General features: G+C 41.7%; 1 protein-coding gene across 1 annotated transcript in view; it reads right to left on the bottom strand.

Moving 5' to 3' along the window:
- The window catches only part of LOC126199758 (calcium-activated potassium channel slowpoke), an 872527-nt gene that overhangs the window by 442620 nt on the left and 409406 nt on the right, over window positions 1-20501 (bottom strand). The window lies entirely within an intron of this gene.

Here is a 20501-nt window from a genome sequence, read left to right as displayed (position 1 = left end):
GGAAAAAGTACAGCTGCAGTTTCCCCTTGCTTTCAGCCGTTCACAGTACCAGCACAGCAAGGCCGTTTTGGTTGGTGTTACAAGGCCAGATCAGTCAATCATCCACACTGTTGCCCCTGCAACTACTGAAAATGCTGCTGCCCCTCTACAGGAACCACACATTTGTCTGGCCTCTCAACAGATACCCCTCCATTGTGGTTGCACCTACGGTATGGCCATCTGTATCGCTGAGGCACACAAGCCTCCCCACCAACGGCAAGCTCCCTCTTGCCCACAGTCTAACATCCCAACTGCACCTAGCTGCCGTACCCTATCTCCACCTTACCCTTATATGCTCCCACAGGCACCACTTTACTTACCCCCACCCCTAGCCTGTTATCCCTCACTCTTCCCTCCCCCCCCCCCCCCCAGCCTTCTCTTTATCCCCACCATCCAGACTGCTCCTCTCATCATGGACTGCTGCTCACAGTCTGGCCTTGGCAGCCGGAGACTGAAGTCATGCATGTGTGAGTCATTTTTGCATGAGTAAGTGTATCTGTATGTTGTTTAATTTCAATTAAGGCCTTTTTGGCCGGAAGCTTTTCCGCTTGACTGTCTTTTTGTTGTGCATATCTGCAACTCAACATCTCTGCTATATGGTGAGTAGCAATCTATCCTTGTCATAATACTGTCAGAAAGACATAAATGGCACAACAATCCCTTGCCTAAATGTCAGTATTTATATACCTGCATCAGAGTCGTGCTACACTGCATATATGCTACAGCATTGCCTTCAAATAGAAATTTTTTGATCATCTCTTATAAAACCTTCTGCTGACTTGGTAGTGACCCCCTTGAATTAACTTTGTAGTCAGTTAAGATGTATTTTCTGAAAGAGTGAAATACTTGACAGTACACAATTTTTTTAAAATATAGGTAAGCTCTTATCAGAGACGTATCTCTGGCCATCCCTTTCCTTCAATATACAACAATAGTTCAGTTTGGCTTCTGTAGAGGTTTTTTTTCTACTGAGAAGACAAGTAAATATCAGTATGCCTAAACAAAACAAAGCTTATCCTGTTACATTGTCTGTGACCTTACCAAGGTCTTTGACTGTGCAGATTGCACAAGTCTGCTAGGGAAACTAAAATGTTATGGCATTATATGCCTTCCAACTGTGGAGATGGAGTCTTTAGCTTAACAGTAAAAAAGAGGGGATTACATTAGAAAATGATATGACAAGAATACAGACATTAAACACAGTGTCCTGTAAGATTTGGTGCTTTGATTTCTCCTGTTCTGTACCTATGTAAGTGATTTACCAGGGACTCTTCAAAAATTGCAATGTTTGCTGATGACTGATAAGGTGTCCAAATGCATACATGCCAGTCACAGCCGAGAGATTAATGGAACAGGCTATTGCTTCACAGTTATCACCTTAACCCTCAAATCTTGCAAAACCTCATATTATGCAATACCAAATAAACAAAAATGGCTTATAGGCACTAAAAGTAGAGGTCAATGAGCATACACAGGGTAACGGCATGTAGGAAATACCTTTGTATCCAGATGGGTTATATACTGAGACACACCGGTACACAGATAAATTAACCAAACAGTAAAGTTCTGTCTGTTTTGTATATACAAATCTCTCTCACTGTGCTGAAATTCAGGTAGGATTGCTAGGATACTTTCACTCAATACTTTCCTGTGGCATAATCGTCTGGGACAATGCATCTAAGGTAAAAAAAAAAAAGAATTTATTCTACAGAAGTGTCCAATAAAAATTTTGTATAAACATGATAGCTGAATATTTTACACAAGGATCTTCTGGGACATGGGGAATGTTACACTTACATTAAAATACATATACCATCTAAAGATATTTGTGATTAACAATTAGAGTGAATTTAGGATGAACTCTGCAATTCACAACCACAACACCAGAAAGATAAAAAAATTCCATGTAGACCATACATACTTATGCACAGTTCAGAATCAAGCATTATACCCTGATGCAAATTCCAGCCAGTGGATGTCAGAGAACAAATTGAAAATCTACAGATATTGAAAAACAAAATAAAAAACAGTACTCCTAAAATTTGTCACACTATTTTGACTTCAGAGGTATAAATTCTGCATAACTTTCATGTTTGCATTAAACAGGTTTTGACTTTGCCAGTATACAAGGTAATTTTGCTAAATGGGGCAAACTGACATCTCTGATAGAATTACAGTGTCATTGGCAAACCTTAAAGTATTTACTTTATTTCTTGCCCTTGAACTTGAATTTTTTTTCACATGTCTCCTTGGTTACTACTTGCTCAGACTGAGTAATCTCAGTGACAGGCTACAACCATGACTCATTCCATTGTTGACCATTGCCTCTGTTTCACATCCTTCAGCTATTATAACTGCAGTCTGGTATCTGTAAAAGATGTAGGTAACTTTCTGTTCCCTAGATTTAATCCCTGCTACCTTCTGAATTGCAAATAGAGTATTCTAGTGGACACTGTCAAATGCTTTCTATAATTCTATAAATGCTATAAACGTAACTCTACCTTTCTTTAACCCATTTTTAAGGTAAGTGGTAGGGTCAATATTGCCTTGCATGTCCCTACATTTTTCTGGACTCAAAATGGATCTTGTTTGAGGTCGACTTCAGTGGAGACTTGTGTACCAATGGTTAACTGATTACACTGCTAGGTGAAGTTGAAAGCACTTGCCCACACTGGACCAACAGCTAGCGAGGAAACTGTCAGAGTGTCAATTGTAGTCAGAAGTACTGGAACCAGTTGAAGTATGAATCCAAGTTCTGTTAAGGATTGAACAGTGAGAATTTGTAGTTGCTCTTGCCAGTTATGTTGAGACATGTGCCTGCCTTCAGTCATGTAGGAGACTATGGAAACACAGCATTGTGCCACAGCATGTGGAAACTTAGCACACCACTATGGCAGACATCGATATCGCTGTGTGCTGTGTCAGCAGTATTCTAGCACCCAGCACTAGAATTTCATTAGCAAATATACGTACTCTGATGGTGCAGTTAAAATACCTAACTCCTTGAATAGGTGCCTACATGATGTCCTTGGGTGAACACCACTAATTATTCTCACTGCTTTCTTTTGTGCAATGAATACTTTATGTCTAAGTGGTGAGTTACCCCAGAAAACTATTCCATAAGACATTATTGAGTGGAAATATGCGAAGTATGTTAGGAAGCTTATCTGTTTATTACCAAGACTAGTGATTATACGAAGAACAAAAGAAGCTGAACTTAGTTGTTTGAGAAGCTCATTAATATGCTTCTTCCAGTTCAAGTTGTCATCAATGTGAACACCCAAAAATTTGGAGCAATCTACTCTGTTAACTGAGCCCTGTTCATATGCTACATCAATTGTCGGTATGACTCTATTCGGTGTACAGAACTGGATATAGTGAGTTTTTTCAAAGTTAAGGGAGAGTCCATTTTCTGAGAACCACTTAATAATTTTTTGAAAGACATACTTAACAATATCTTCAGCTGATTTTTCTGGAATGGGATTTATTAAAACACTTGTGTCATCTGCAAAAAGTACTAGTTCCGCATGCTGAATGTTAAGTGGGAGGTCATTCACATGAATAAGGAACAGCGGAGGACCTAAAATTGAACCCAGTGGGACTCCCTTTGTGATAACTCCCCATTCACTAGAATTTACCACCCTTCCAACATTATTTGTGCTATTCAGCACAACTTTTTGCTTTCTGTTCATGAAGTATGCTTCAAACCAGTTGTGTGTAGAGCCTTCAATTCCATAAGACCTGAGTTTTTCTAAGAGTGTGACATGATCCACACAGTCAAATGACTTGGAGAGATCACAAAAAATACCAACTGGTGATAATTTATTATTTAGGGCTTGTATTATTTGATGAGTAAATGTGTAGATAGCATTCTCAGTCGAGTAACCCTTCTGGAATCCGAACAGTGACATGCTGAGTAAATTATTTTCACTTAAATGTGAGACTACTTTGAAATACATAATTTTTTCGAATGTTTTAGAAAATGAAGTCAGCAATGAGACTGGTCTATAATTATTTAAGTCACTCTTGACCCCTTTCTTATCAAGAGGTTTGACCATTGCGTATTTCAATCTATCCGGAAAAATTTCCTGTGCCAGCAAAACATTACATATATCGCTAAGGACTCCACTTATTAAATTAGAACAACACTTCAAAATTCTGTTAGAGACTCCATCAACACCACATGAGCTCTTGTTTTTCAGTATATTCAAAATTACCTTAATTTCAGTGGGGGATGTTGGTGGTATTTCTAAAGGCCTAAAGTCCTGCGGAATGACATTTTTAACTTTTTTTTTTTTTTTTCCTTCAACTGAACCCTTTAACCCTATTTTTGCTGCTACACTCAGAAAATGATTGTTAAAAATACTTGCAACTTGTGAATTTTCACTCACAGCATCATCATTTAGCGTTATTGCTATGGTATACTGTGCACTGTCGGGCTACCCTGTCTCCCATTTGACAATATTCCATATAGTTTTAATCTTATTATCCACATTATTAATTTCTGTCATTACACATAAGCTTCTTGACATCTTAGTGACTTTCCTTCAAATATTACAGTATCTTTTGTAGTAAGCAAGTAACGTCGTATCCTGACTTATTCTGGCCTGTCCATATATTTCCCTCTTCCTCTTACATGATATCTTTATTCCCTTAGTAATCCATGGCTTACTTGATTTTGTAATGGCTTTTTTGGATAACATTCAGGAAAGCAACTCTCAAATATTGAGACAAATTCATGGTGGAATAAACTGAATTTGGCATCAGCATCATTTTCTGTGTATACTTCATCCCATTCTGCTTCTTCTAGGCTGCACTTAAAGCTCTGTATTCTGTTTGCATTAATAAGCCTCCCTGCCTGGTACGAACCTGCCTGAATCCTGTAAATATGTGTTATTTCCATTAACTGTGCATCATGATCAGATAGCCCATTAACAACTGGGTACACATTAATTGTTTCTGCCTGAGCACTGTCTATGAAAATGTTATCGATAAGTGACCTACTATACTGCTGCACATGAGTTGGAAAATTTACAACAGATACTAGATTGAAACAACCAAACAAAGATTCTAGCTCATTTTTCCTATCCGTATCTTTTAAGAAATCTACATTAAGATCACCACAAACCACTAACTGCTTCTTTTTGTCTTATAGGTAGCTCAATAATGCCTCCAGAGTTTTCATGAATAGCTGGAAGTTACTTTGAGGGGATCTGTAAATTGTTACAATTACTATATAAGTATATTGCAGTAGCAACTCACAAGCACATGCTTCAAGGTTCTGACCTACACAAAAACTACCTGTTTCAATATATTTGGCTTTGTGTCCAGTTTTTATATAAGTAGCAATTCCTCTTTTTTCCATGTACTCTACATGAATGAGATGCTAATCTGTAATCCCTTAAATTTAACATCTCCATCCCTGCAGTCAGATGGTGTTCAGAGAGACACAAAACATCTATACCTTCAGAATTTACCCCATTTTGTAGGCACAAACCACAATTGTCTCTGCAGTAACATGAGTGTTATTATATGAAAACTTAAAGCCTCATCACACTTGTGAAAGTTTTAAACTTTAATGCTTGAAAATGTTAGTGTATTAAGTTTTGACTGTCTTTTACAGAACAACTTACTGTAGGACATGACGTACTAATGAGCATACTTGGGTGCACAAGATGAAATACATATATGATAATAATCTTAAATACACTAGGAAAGTTATATAGCCATGTGACTTCATTAGGTCCCCAGCACATACTATAAGTGTTATTAGCTGGGCATTGGTGACTGTCTGTCGCTATATCTCTGAACAGTTGTTTACTGTAAACTGGAGTGTTCTGAGCAAACCAGGGTAGGGTAACATTATGTGTGACAAATTATACATTTTATATCTAAAAACAAAGATGATGTGACTTACCATATGAAAGCGCTGGCAGGTCGATAGACACACAATCAAACACAATCATACACACAAAATTCTAGCTTTCGCAACCAACAGTTGCTTCATCAGGAAAGAGGGAAGGAGAGGGAAAGACGAAAGGATGTGGGTTTTAAGGGAGAGGGTAAGGAGTCATTCCAGTCCTGGGAGCGGAGAGACTCACCTTAGGTGGAAAAAAGGACAGTTATACACTCGCACACACACCCATATCCAACCACACATACACAGACACAAGCAGACATTTGTAAAGGCAAAAAGATTCGGCAGAGATATCAGTCGAGGCAGAAGTACAGAGGCAAAGATGTTGTTGAAAGACAGGTGAGGTATGGGCGGCGGCAACTTGAAATTAGTGGAGGTTGAGGCCTGGCAGATAACAAGAAGAGAGGATATACTGAAAGGCAAGTTCCAATCTCCCGAGTTCTGACAGGTTGGTGTTAGTGGGAAGTATCCAGATAACCCGGACGGTGTAACACTGTGCCAAGATGTGCTGGCCATGCACCAGGGCATGTTTAGCCACAGGGTGATCCTCATTACCAACAAACACTGTCTGCCTGTGTCCATTCATGTGAATGGACAGTTTGTTGCTGGTCATTCCCACATAGAAAGCTTCACAATGTAGGCAGGTCAGTTGGTAAATCACGTGGGTGCTTTCACACGTGGCTCTGCCTTTGATTGTGTACACCTTCCGGCTTACAGGACTGGAGTAGGTGGTGGTGGGAGGGTGCATGAGACAGGTTTTACACCGGGGGTGGTTACAAGGGTAGGAGCCAGAGGGTAGGGAAGGTGGTTTGGGGATTTCATAGGGATGAACTAAGAGGTTACGAAGGTTAGGTGGACGGCGGAAAGACACATTCTTGGTGGAGTGGGGAGGATTTCATGAAGGATGGATCTCATTTCAGGGCAGGATTTGAGGAAGTTGTATCCCTGCTGGAGAGCCACATTCAGAGTCTGATCCAGTCCCGGAAAGTATCCTGTCACAAGTGGGGCACTTGTGTGGTTCTTCTGTGGGAGGTTCTGGGTTTGAGGGGATGAGGAAGTGGCTCTGATTATTTGCTTCTTTACCAGGTCGGGAGGGTAGTTGCGGGATGCGAAAGCTGTTTTCAGGTTGTTGGTGTAATGATTCAGGGATTCCGGACTGGAGCAGATTCGTTTTCCATGAAGACCTAGGCTGTAGGGAAGTGACCGTTTGATGTGGAATGGGTGGCAGCTGTCGTAATGGAGGTACTGTTGCTTGTTGGTGGGTTCGATGTGGACGGACGTGTGAAGCTGGCCATTGGGCAGATGGAGGTCAACGTCAAGGAAAGTGGCATGGGATTTGGAGTAGGACCAGGTGAATCTGATGGAACCAAAGGAGTTGAGGTTGGAGAGGAAATTCTGGAGTTCTTCTTCACTGTGAGTCCAGATCATGAAGATGTCATCAATAAATCTGTACCAAACTTTGGGTTGGCAGGCCTGGGTAACCAAGAAGGCTTCCTCTAAGTGACCCATGAATAGGTTGGCGTACGAGGGGGACATCCTGGTACCCATGGCTGTTCCCTTTATTTGTTGGTATGTTTGGCCTTCAAAAGTGAAGAAGTTGTGGGTCAGGATGAAGCTGGCTAGGTAATGAGGAAAGAGGTTTTAGGTAGGGTGGCAGGTGATCGGCGTAAAAGGAAGTGCTCCATCGCAGCGAGGCCCTGGACGTGCGGAATATTTGTGTATAAGGAAGTGGCATCAATGGTTACAAGGATGGTTTCCTGGGGTAACAGAGTGGGTAAGGATTCCAGGCGTTCGAGAAAGTGGTTGGTGTCTTTGATGAAGGATGGGAGACTGCATGTAATGGGTTGAAGATGTTGATCTACAAAGGCAGAGATACGTTCTGTGGGGGCTTGGTAACCAGCTACAATGGGGCGGCTGGGATGATCGGGTTTGTGAATTTTAGGAAGAAGGTAGAAGGTCGGGGTGCAGGGTGTCGGTGGGGTCAGGAGGTTGATGGAGTCAGGTGAAAGGTTTTGTAGGGGGCCTAAGGTTCTGAGGATTCCTTGAAGCTCCGCCTGGACATCAGGAATGGGATTACCTTGGCAAACTTTGTGTGGTATTGTCGTCTGAAAGCTGACGCAGTCCCTCAGCCACATACTCCCGACGATCAAGTACCATGGTCGTGGAACCCTTGTCCGCCGGAAGAATGACGATGGATCGGTCAGCTTTCAGTTCACGGATAGCTTGGGCTTCAGCAGTGGTGATGTTGGGAGTAGGATTAAGGTTTTTTAAGAAGGATTGAGAAGCAAGGCTGGAAGTCAGAAATTCCTGGAAGGTTTGGAGAGGGTGATTTTGAGGAAGAGGAGGTGGGTCCCGCTGTGACGGAGGAAGGAACTGTTCCAGGCAGGGTTCAATTCGGATAGTGTCTTGGGGAGTTGGATCATTAGGAGTAGGATTAGGATCATTTTTCTTCGTGGTCAAGTGATACTTCCAGCAGAGAGTACGAGTGTATGACAGTAAATCTTTGACGAGGGCTGTTTGGCTGAATCTGGGAGTGGGGCTGAAGGTGAGGCCTTTGGATAGGACAGAGGTTTCGGATTGGGAGAGAGGTTTGGAGGAAAGGCTAACTACTGAATTAGGGTGTTGTTGTTCCAGATTGTGTTGATTGGAATTTTGAAGTTTTGGAGGGAGTGGAGCTGGAAGTGGGAGATTGAGTAGATGGGAGAGACTGGGTTTGTGTGCAATGAGAGGAGGTTGAGGTTTGCTGGAAAGGTTGTGAAGGGTGAGTGAGTTGCCTTTCCGGAGGTGGGAAACCAGGAGATTGGATAGTTTTTTGAGGTGGAGGGTGGCATGCTATTCTAATTTGCAGTTGGCCTATAGGAGGATGCTCTGAACAGCCGGTGTGGATGTGGGAGAGGAAAGATTGAGGACTTTTATTAAGGATAGGAATTGACAGGTGTGTTCATTGGCTGAGTTGATGTGTAGGTGAAGGATTAGGTGGGTGAGGGCAATGGATTGTTTAGTTTGGAACTGGTATAGGGACTGATGGAAAGAAGGGTTGCAGCCAGAGATGGGAACTTTAAGTGTGAGGCCTTTGGGGGCAATGCCAAATGTCAGACAAGCCTGAGAAAACAAAATATGGGAGTGTAATCTGTCTAGGGTGAAGGCATGTTTGCGGAGGGAATGTAAATAAAACTTAATGGGGTCGTTGTGGGGGTGACATGGTATTAGAAGGTGGAAAGTGCAACATGAGGCTGAAATGAAAATGAAAATAAAAATATAAATATATGGGGAGAGATAAAGGTGAACTAGAAAGCAATTGGAGATTTGGTGTGTAAAAAGGCGAAAATGTGTTGGTTAAAGCTGGGCTCTGTTGATCCTGTGGTGAACTAGAGTTGGTAGACAACGATGTGCATAAAGGTTAGGTGGTTGTGTTGCCGCCAAAACACGTTAAAGGGTGGAGAAATCCGGGAAAATTTCGAAAAAACTACGTGTAAATGTATTAAAAGGAGTGGTTTTGTGGTGGCAGATTATGAGAATAAGGCTAACAATTGTCTGACGAAGAAATAATGACGTTAAAACCTGTGGGAAGCGGCTAAAAATGATCAATGATGTGGGAAAAACGGAAATGGAAATAAAGCGAAAGTTATTAGAACTACCCGAAATGGTTGTTTAATAGGTGAAAGGAACTGTTTGTGAACTAGAAACGGTTGATTTTATAGCAGCGGTAGTGTTGAAAGCGGACAAAAAAAAATTTTTTTTTTTTTTGTTATGGTTTGGAAGTGGGTTAGGTATTATTGAATATATATAGGCGGGATAAAATTGTATAGTAGATTACGCAAAAAAGGAGAAGGTGAATACAAAGTGAACCTACTGGCAAGAACAGAAAGAGAAAATAAGACGACAGAAAAGATTTCGAAATGCTAACTTTCGCTTTATTTCCATTTCCGTTTTTCTCACATCTTTCCAGCCTTGTTTCTCAATCCTTCTTAAAAAACCTTAATCCTACTCCCAACATCACCACTGCTGAAGCCCAAGCTATCCGTGACCTGAAGGCTGACCGATCCATCGTCATTCATCCGGCGGACAAGGGTTCCACGACCGTGGTACTTGATCGTCGGGAGTATGTGGCTGAGGGACTGCGTCAGCTTTCAGACATCACCACATACAAAGTTTGCCAAGGTAATCCCATTCCTGATGTCCAGGCAGAGCTTCAAGCAATTCTCAGAACCTTAGGCCCCCTACAAAACCTTTCACCTGACTCCATCAACCTCCTGATCCCACCGACACCCTGCACCCCTACCTTCTACCTTCTTCCTAAAATTCACAAACCCGATCATCCCAGCCACCCCATTGTAGCTGGTTACCAAGCCCCCACAGAACGTATCTCTGCCTTTGTAGATCAACACCTTCAACCCATTACATGCAGTCTCCCATCCTTCATCAAAGACACCAACCACTTTCTCGAACGCCTGGAATCCTTACCCACTCTGTTACCCCAGGAAACCATCCTTGTAACCATTGATGCCACTTCCTTATATGCAAATATTCCGCACGTCCAGGGCCTCGCTGCGATGGAGCACTTCCTTTCACGCCGATCACCTGCCACACTACCTAAAACCTCTTTCCTCATTACCTTAGCCAGCTTCATCCTGACCCACAACTTCTTCACTTTTGAAGGCCAGACATACCAACAATTAAAGGGAACAGCCATGGGTACCAGGATAGCCTCCTCGTACGCCAACCTATTCATGGGTCGCTTAGAGGAAGCCTTCTTGGTTACCCAGGCCTGCCAACCCAAAGTTTGGTACAGATTTATTGATGACATCTTCATGATCTGGACTCACAGTGAAGAAGAACTCCAGAATTTCCTCTCCAACCTCAACTCCTTTGGTTCCATCAGATTCACCTGATCCTACTCCAAATCCCATGCCACTTTCCTTGACGTTGACCTCCATCTGCCCAATGGCCAGCTTCACACGTCCGTCCACATCAAACCCACCAACAAGCAACAGAACCTCCATTATGACAGCTGCCACCCATTCCACATCAAACGGTCCCTTCCCTCCAGCCTAGGTCTTCGTGGCAAACGAATCTGCTCCAGTCCGGAATCCCTGAACCATTACCAACAACCTGAAAACAGCTTTCGCATCGTGCAACTACCCTCCCGACCTAGTACCGAAGCAAATAATCAGAGCCACTTCCTCATCCCCTCAAACCCAGAACCTCCCACAGAAGAACCACACAAGTGCCCCACTTGTGACAGGATACTTTCCGGGACTGGATCAGACTCTGAATGTGGCTCTCCAGCAGGGATACAACTTCCTCAAATCCTGCCCTGAAATGAGATCCATCCTTCATGAAATCCTCCCCACTCCACCAAGAGTGTCTTTCCGCCGTCCACCTAACCTTCGTAACCTCTTAGTTCATCCCTATGAAATCCCCAAACCACCTTCCCTACCCTCTGGCTCCTACCCTTGTAACCACCCCCGGTGTAAAACCTGTCCCATGCACCCTCCCACCACCACCTACTCCAGTCCTGTAAGCCGGAAGGTGTACACAATCAAAGGCAGAGCCACGTGTGAAAGCACCCACGTGATTTACCAACTGACCTGCCTACATTGTGAAGCTTTCTATGTGGGAATGACCAGCAACAAACTGTCCATTCGCATGAATGGACACAGGCAGACAGTGTTTGTTGGTAATGAGGATCACCCTGTGGCTAAACATGCCTTGGTGCATGGCCAGCACATCTTGGCACAGTGTTACACCGTCCGGGTTATCTGGATACTTCCCACTAACACCAACCTGTCAGAACTCTGGAGATGGGAACTTGCCTTTCAGTATATCCTCTCTTCTTGTTATCTGCCAGGCCTCAACCTCCACTAATTTCAAGTTGCCGCCGCCCATACCTCACCTGTCTTTCAACAACATCTTTGCCTCTGTACTTCTGCCTCGACTGATATCTCTGCCGAATCTCTTTGCTTTTACAAATGTCTGCTTGTGTCTGTGTATGTGTGGTTGGATATGGTTGTGTGTGCGTGTGTATACCTGTCCTTTTTTCCCCCTAAGGTGAGTCTTTCCGCTCCCAGGATTGGAATGACTCCTTACCCTCTCCCTTAAAACCCACATCCTTTCGTCTTTCCCTCTCCTTCCCTCTTTCCTGATGAAGCAACTGTTGGTTGCGAAAGCTAGAATTTTGTGTTTATGATTGTGTTTGTTTGTGTATCTATCGACCTGCCAGCACTTTCGTATGGTAAGTCACATCATCTTTGTTTTTATATATATTTTTCCTGCGTGGAATGTTTCCCTCTATTATATTCAAATTATATATTTTTATGTTTATGTGCCTACATCACTATGGTATTAATGATATTTTAGAGCATTGGTGTATGTGGAACATTGTTCTGGCTCATGTTTACTATGGTCTGACTCTTGTTTACTATGTTACAGTTGATTGTGTTAATGTACAAGGACCCTAGAAAAGAAGCTGAAGGACCACAGTCAGGTGTTGCATACCAAGGTACAGCTCCAGACCAGGGTGGACCATAGTATGGCAGCAGAAATGTACTACCCTCGATATAAGGAGCGAGAATTGAAAACCATGTGAGAGTATGCATTCAGAAGCATGCCAAATGTCAATCTGGAGCTGTCACTCTGCAGAAGCCAATGAAACAGAACTAGCCCAGATACAGAAATCATCCATATACACAGCAGGAGTGACCAATGGTCTAACGAAAGCCACAAGTCCATTAATAGCAATGAGGGAAAGAAGAACACTTAATATGGAACCCTGTGTAACACCTTTCGCCTGGGTCTGCAGAGAGCTGATAATGGTGCCAACCCAAACTCGAAATGGCTGGTGGTGCAGGAGCTGGTGAATAAAAATTGGGAGGGGCCTCGAAGACCACGCTTTTGGATTGTATGAGGGTTGGAACTTAACTAGTGGCAGCTATTTATTCACAACTGAAACAAAAGAGTTACATGTTCACACCTGTTACTGTCCTTCAAAGTAGTCACCAGCATTTTGCAGAACCCGTTTCCAGCAATGTGGAAGGCATAGTATATTGTTAGCAGAGGCTGTTCTGTTGAGGGTGCGAATGGAGAAGTCTACTGCCTGTCGAATCTCTGGAACAGTTCTGGAGAAAATGCCACCATCAATGCACAGTATTACTGTTCGTTTTTGGAGCATCAACTGCGACCAGCTTTGCGAAAGAAGTGGTGGCACTTCCTGCACAACCTACCCATCATTTAACGACAATGCGCGGGCGCATACAGCGCAAGCTGTGGCTGTCCTGATCAGTCGATGGGACTGGGAAGTATTGTACCTCCACCATACTCCATGAACTTAAGTCCTCGTGACTTTGATTTGATTCCAAAGATGAAGGAATCACACTGTGGCATTCGCTTCAGAACTGTTTTCAGAAATTTGACAGACAGTAGACCGCTCCATTCCCACCATTAACAGAACAGGCTCTGCTAACAGTATACTACGCCTTCCACATTGTTGGAAACGGGTTCTAAACAATGCCGGTGACTACTTTGAAGGACAGCAACAGGTACAAACATGTAACTCTTTTGTAGCAGTTGTGAATAAATAGTTGCCAAATAGTTGTCTATGAGGAGACCATGACTAGACAAAAAAGCATTGCCCTACAAGTGGTGATGGGCATTAAAATCCCCAAGGATTAGGAAGAATAGGTGGAGTTACTGAAGGAGGTCAGTTACAGCATGGGTTTAGGTGGACTGTCAAGAGAGAAACAGTGATTGCAAACTATGACTGTAGAGTCCAAGTGGACCTGGACGGAAAGAGTTCCAATGTGGTATGAACGGGTGTTTATGTAGTAACAAAGTCCATACAGATCAATGTGCAAACACCACCAGAAACCCTAAAATGGACCATCCAGTTCCGATACAAAGCAAGGAACCCATGAGGGGTCAGGGAGTGACCATCAGTAAAATGAGATTTCTGGAGAACAAACAAGATGTGGAATAAAAGGAAATAAGTAATTGCAACTCCAGATGGTGATGGTAGTATCCCCACAGTGCCACTGAATAAACTGTAAAAGGGAATCCAAATAGGAGGCCAACTTGTTGAAGCCAGTGACTCAGAAGGGTCACTATCCTTCACCAACAAGGCTAGGGTGACGTATATAAACAGAAGGTTGGATTCAGGTTGAAAGGATTGACTCGTGTTTCTTCTTCTCTTTTGTAGGCTGAGGATGGCAGGGTCCAAAGAGAGAGTGGACTTGGGCCCAGAGAGAGAGCAGGTTTCAGCAAGACCTGGAACTAAGAGAGAGTGGGTGACCTTGCGACACAAAGACTTTGAGTCCTGCAGCTGTCTTGTGGCAGCGGGCCTCTGGTATGAGAGGATTTGGGAAGGAGGTCTCTCATGAGGGGATGCCAGGAGCCCATCACCAGCAGGCACCAAAGAAAGGGGACACTTCTCCAACTGGGTAGGGGGAGTAGCATCCAGAGAGGAGGGCTCTGATTATGTCAAGGATGGGGAAGGAAATCAGCCACGTTTTTTTAAAGGAACCATTCTGACATTTGGCTGGAGAGATTTTGGGAAATCATGGAAAACCTAAATCTGGATGGCTGGCCATGGGTTGGAACTGTCATCCTCTATGAGTCCAGTGTGCCAACCACAGCACTGCCTCTCTCAGTGCAAGATTGAGGTAAGTAGGAGGGAGGAGAGGGAAAGGACATAACAGAGGCAAAGTCAGATGTCACAGACACAGGTTGAAGGTGGTCATATTTATTATGAGCCATAGTGCAGGATAAATGATCAAGTGCATTATACTCATGGCCATAACAATTAACATACATGGGCAGTGGTACACTGGGGCTCCCCTGATGGAGGGGGTATCCACATGCACTGTATAAAGGGTCCACTGTCGGCAGGAGGACAGTCCCAAAACACAAACACCAAAAACACTTCATTGGTGACAGGTTGTACAGCTTCATGCCACACCGATAAACCATTACCTTTACCTACTCCACAAGGATATCCCTCTGAAATGCAAGAACAAAGGTACCAGTATCAATGCAATTGTCCTTATGTCCTTTATGAACATGTTAAAAGAAATTAATACCCCACCATCCCAGGTTGGCCCTCATCAGTTTGAGGATGAGTTTCCTATGAAAAATGACTCCCTGAACAATACTGAAAAATTTATAAGGACACTGGAATGTCGTCACGATTGTCACAGGAATTAAGGGCCATAGACTGGGCAACAGAAGAAGTACTGTTTAACACTGGACCCTACCACATCTTACTCAGAATTGACTTCACTGAACTTGTCTTTGATAACTTCCACAAAAAATAATGTCTTGGTGGCAGTGAAAGTGCCCCACCAGTCCTGGTGCAAACTAGGTAGTGGTGATAGGATTTCACCCCACACTGATGAGCCTGACCATCCTCCCAGCATGTAGCCAGGGAAGGGAAAGCTACAAGGTAATAACAAGGTAATAAGAAGCAGCATTAAGATCCATTGCCAACTAAAGAGATGGCTGCAGAAGAACAGCTGTTTTTTTTTTTTTTTTTTTTTTTTTTTTTTTTTTTTTTTTTTTAAAACTTAAGGCATTTCATACACAAAGCATCCACCCTGATACCAGGGGCTCTCCACATCAGTGCCAGCAAGCCACAGCAAGGGCTGTCTGACTTTTATGGTGGTTGTTGCCCAGAAATCCGATGCTTCAGAATGACAAGCATCCACTCCTGCATATAAGGCGGCAACAGCTCAGATATCAGAAATATGATCTCTTGAGTTGTCAGGGGCTCAACCAAAATGGTACATAACTATGCCATCACAGGGACTGGTTACCATGCTGGCTATATAGCAGTGTCAAGGAAAGGCTGCAAGAAGCAGTAAGGCCACATGCTGAAGATGCTGAGTAAGGTGTTCTTCCCCAGTTAGCTCATACTGCGGAGAGAAAATTTAGAAGGGGGAGGTCAAAATGCCTTAATGAAAAGGTGAAAAAGAAAACACAAGAGAAACAAAAACTGAAAGGAATACCAGAAACCAGGAGGATAAACCAAACTAACATAAACAAGGACACTAAGAGAGGGAAGGAGGGGGCAGAGGGGAAGGAATGGGGATAATGAGGGAGAGGCATGGGTAAGGAAATGTAACCTGAGAAGGAAGGAAGGGCTGCAATAGATTAGAGCCTGTGTCCACCACATGGAAGAGCAGTGAGCCCATGGCACCTGGGTAGGGGGATGAAAAGCTGGTTTTAGGATGAAATATCTCGATGACTCCCACAATGAAACGTGTCTTTATGTTGCCTGCAGAGCTTAAAAGAGTATATTGGGTGTTTGTAGCGTAGACAGTTTGTCTGCAACTATTCAAGAAGGAATGAGGATCAGGGTTTTATTTTCATGTCTCTGAGAAAATCATTAGAGATGGTTTAATACTATTTACGTTAACTGAAGATTGGCATGTTCATGTCAATAGAAAGTAGTGGATAAAACATTCAAGTTAAAATGTCAGCTGTGGTTCATGTGGGTTTTCTGACATCTATTCCTTTGGTAACACAGTAGTGGGTTTGACTACATGGCACCACCAAAGTGAAAATGGTGGCTCCTTCAATGGGGCACAATATATCGATAGTAGCTGAAGGCTAACGCGACACAATCATTGGTGCAGTACAGCCTCAGAAGTATTTATTATGGGCATTGGGTGGGTGATGAAGAGTCACTTTGAGAAGCATTAGAATGATTTTATGCAGTTGTGATCTTCTTTCAGTGCATCAAATAGGAAAAATATATTCTTGACGTTGAAACTCACTTACAGATTCAAGACGATGGAGGCTAAAGGAGTACTGTTTGGCAATGAAAATACTCCTGTTAGGAGGGTTTACCTTTCTGTTTGGGGTAAGATGCAGTAATCAGTGATATTTCCTTAACTAAAAGCATTAGGATGGCTGCAATTGCACAAACATCTGCAAGACTGCTGCTATACTTATGAAGAGTGCCTGTGTATGGCCAGATTCATTTTATGAGACTGTTTATCTAATGAGTAAGCCACAGAAACTGCAAGAATGAAGATATTCCTATGCACTGGCTGGGTTACTGTCGTTGTTGCTACTGTGACCATCAGTCTGAATACTGGTTTGATGCAGCTCTTCATTCTAGTCTATCCAATGCAAATCTCTTCATCTTTGTATGACTACTGCAACCAATATCCACTTGAAACTGTATATGGAGCTCAGTCCCCCTTTATAGTACTTATCTCCCCCCCCCCCCCTGCCCCCCTTACTTCGCGCAATTATCACAGTAACTATTCCTTGGTGCCTCGGGATGTGTAATACCAACTGATCCCTTCTCTTAATCAAGCTGTGCCATGCATTTCTTTTTTTTTTTTTCTAATTTGATTCAGTACTTCTTCACCAGTTATCGGACTCACCCACCTAATCTTCAACATTTTTCAGTAGCACTATTTCAGAAAATTTCTGTTCTCTTCTTGCTTGAACTACAAATCACCAACATGTCACTTCAGTACAAGGTTACATTCTGGGGAAATACCTTCGGAAACAACTTCATAACATTTAAAGTTATAGTATATGTCGACAGTTTTCTCATTTTCAGAAACACATTTTTTCCAATGCTTGTCTGCATTTTATATCCTCTCCACTTTAGCCATCATCAGTTATATTGCTGCCCAAACAGCAACACTGTACTACTATTTTCAGTGTCTGTTTTTCTAATCTTATTCGCTCATCATCACCTGATTTAATTCAACTACATCTAAATCTAATAACACAGGCCAATGATGGTAAAACTTTTTTGCTGAAAATACCTTATGCTTGTGTTTTTTGAGGTGGGAAATCCAAATATAATACTTAAAAAACCATATCACCCACCATTTCTTCACATTTTACAGTTAAATTTATTAAATTAAGCGGTTTTTTAAAGAATTTAACAGCTTTTATATAGTTACAATAATTTAAAAAGGAGGTGTAATGAAAGTAGATGACGGTGGTAGCACTGCTGAAAAACAATCGCTGGCAAAAAAATGTTGATTCTATTTTTGTGTTAACAGATGGTGTTTTGTTTACTGTCAACTCACCTCACTTTCGCGTTTCCTGTATATGTGCTCAGTATAATGTCTAATTGTGCTTGTAAAAACTCTGCTGACAGTTTTTGTTATATTTGTGGCAAATCTGTGATTAAGAAAAACCAAAGAAACATTACAGACTTTGTGAAAAAGGTTTATCTACCACACTTTGGAACTAAACTTGGTGATCCAGATAAATCTTGCTCACCAATAAGGTATGTTATGTGTATTGAAGATCTGGGAAAAAGGTCCAAAAACGAGAAAAAAACCTTTAGATTTGCTGTTCCTATTAAATGGAGGGAGCCAAGAAATCATTCTGATGATTGCTACTTTTGCAGTGTTGATATTACTGGTCATAATTCAAAAAACAAGAAGGTAATAAGCTACCCTAATCTTCGATCTGCCATCTGACCAGTAGGGCATGGTGTAGATTTGCTGGTTCCTGAACCACCAGATGATTTAAATTCTGTTCCAACAAAAGTATTTTCTGATGTACAATGTGATTTAGATGAACCAGATGATCATGAATTCCATTGTAATACAGAAAGTCTAGAGCCCAAATTGTTTACTCAGACCAAGCTTTACGATTTGGTTAGGGATCTGGGCTTAACAAAAGAAAAAGCTGAATTGCTTGCCTCTAGATTAAAAGAAAAGAACTTATTGGCAGTTGCAACCAGCATATACATGTACAGAAATAGAGTGCAGCAATTTTCCAAGTTTTTTCAACAAGAAGGTGATTTAGTGTACTGTTCAGACATTCCTGGTCTGATGAATGAGTTTGCTATTGAATACAAAAAAGGAAGACTGGAGACTGTTTATTGATTCATCCAAAACTCATTTAAAGGCTGTTTTATTACACAATGGTAACATGAATGCATCTATACTTGTTGGACATTCTGTACATATGAAAGAAAGCTATGAAAACCTAGAAATAGTGCTAAATGCAATAGGCTATTCTGTTCATGGTTGGATGATATGTGGCAATCTAAAAGTAACAGGCTCGCTCCTTGGTCAGCAAGGTGGCTTTACCAAATTTCCACGTCTCTTGTGTGTATGGGACAGTAGGGCTAGAAATCAACACTGGTGCAGAAAGAACTGGCCTGGGAGGGAGCCTTGAAATCCTGGTGAGAAGAACATTCTACACAAAAACCTTGCAGGTCCACAAAACGTATCCCTACCACCTCTACATATGAAGTTAAACCTAATGAAACAGTTTGTAAAGGCTTTGTCCAAAGAAAAGTTTCCTCACCTTTCAGAAGCTAAACTAAAAGAAGGTGTCTTTGTCAGACCTGACATTAGAAAATTGATGTTTGATGTTAACTTTGAATCCACATTGACCTTAAATAAGAAAAAAGCATGGGTATCATTCCAGCAAATTGTTACAGAGTTCTTAGGATGTGAAAAAGACCCAGAATATGTTTCTATTATAGCTACAATTTTAAAGAAGTTTAAAACTTTAGGATGTTTAATGAGCCTGAAAGTTCACTTTTTGAACAGTCACCCTGATTACTTCCCGGACAATATGACATATGTTAGTGAGGAGCAAGGAAAGTGTTTTCACCAGGACATTAAAGTGATGGAAAAACAATACCAAGGCCGCTGGAACACCAACATGATGGGGGACTACTGTTGGTCACTTCACAGAGAAGTTCAGCAACTAACTCATCATAGAAAAAGCTACACAAGGAGCATTTTTTTTAAAAAAAAGGAGAAAGAAAATACAAACCAATTTCAGCTGACAAGTGAAACCTCTATTAACACATATCATTGTTTTAAGTAGCTTACTGTAAATACAAATCATGCTTATGTTGCAACAAAGCATTACATTAATTTCCCAGAGTTTACTGTATAGAATTGGATTTTTATACTATATAATAAAAAGCATATTGCTCAAAACCTATGGGTGGTAAAAAAAACTAAGGCTAGATTTGGATTCAGCTCATAAAAATCTATAAAGATCAGCTACCAAAGTAAAAAAATGTTTTTAAAAATTTTTTTCGTTGGCCTGTGTAATCTTTCTTCAAGACACTATCCATTCCATTTAACTTATCTTCAAAGTCATTTGCCATCTCTGACAGAGTTTCAATGTCACTGGCAAACCTAAAAGTTTTTATTTGTTCTCCCTGAACTTTCATTTGCCTTCCAAATTATCTTTTGTTTCCCTTTACCACTTGTGCAATGTACAGATTGAATACACATCAGCACACACAACTACTGCTTCCCTTTCAGGTTCTTTTACTTGTAACTTGAGTCTGATTTCTGTATAATTTCTAGATACTCCATACTCCCTATATTTTACCCCTGAAGGTATTCAGCATTTGAAAGTGTGTGTTTAAGTCAACTTTGCCAAATATTTCCTTTAAATCTACAAACTTTATTATGTTAGCCTATCTTCTAAGAAAAGTCATAGGCTTTGTATTGTCTAATCTATTCACACATTTCTCCAAATCAAAAACTGGTCTCTCCTAAGATCAGCTTCTGCCAGTATCTACATTTTCAGTAAATAA

This window comes from Schistocerca nitens, chromosome 1, assembly GCF_023898315.1.
Source record: "Schistocerca nitens isolate TAMUIC-IGC-003100 chromosome 1, iqSchNite1.1, whole genome shotgun sequence".
In the NCBI taxonomy this organism is placed as follows: Eukaryota; Metazoa; Arthropoda; class Insecta; order Orthoptera; family Acrididae; genus Schistocerca; species Schistocerca nitens.
The sequence above is the reverse complement of the archived record's forward strand: the minus strand, read 5'-3'. Positions and strand labels throughout refer to the sequence as shown.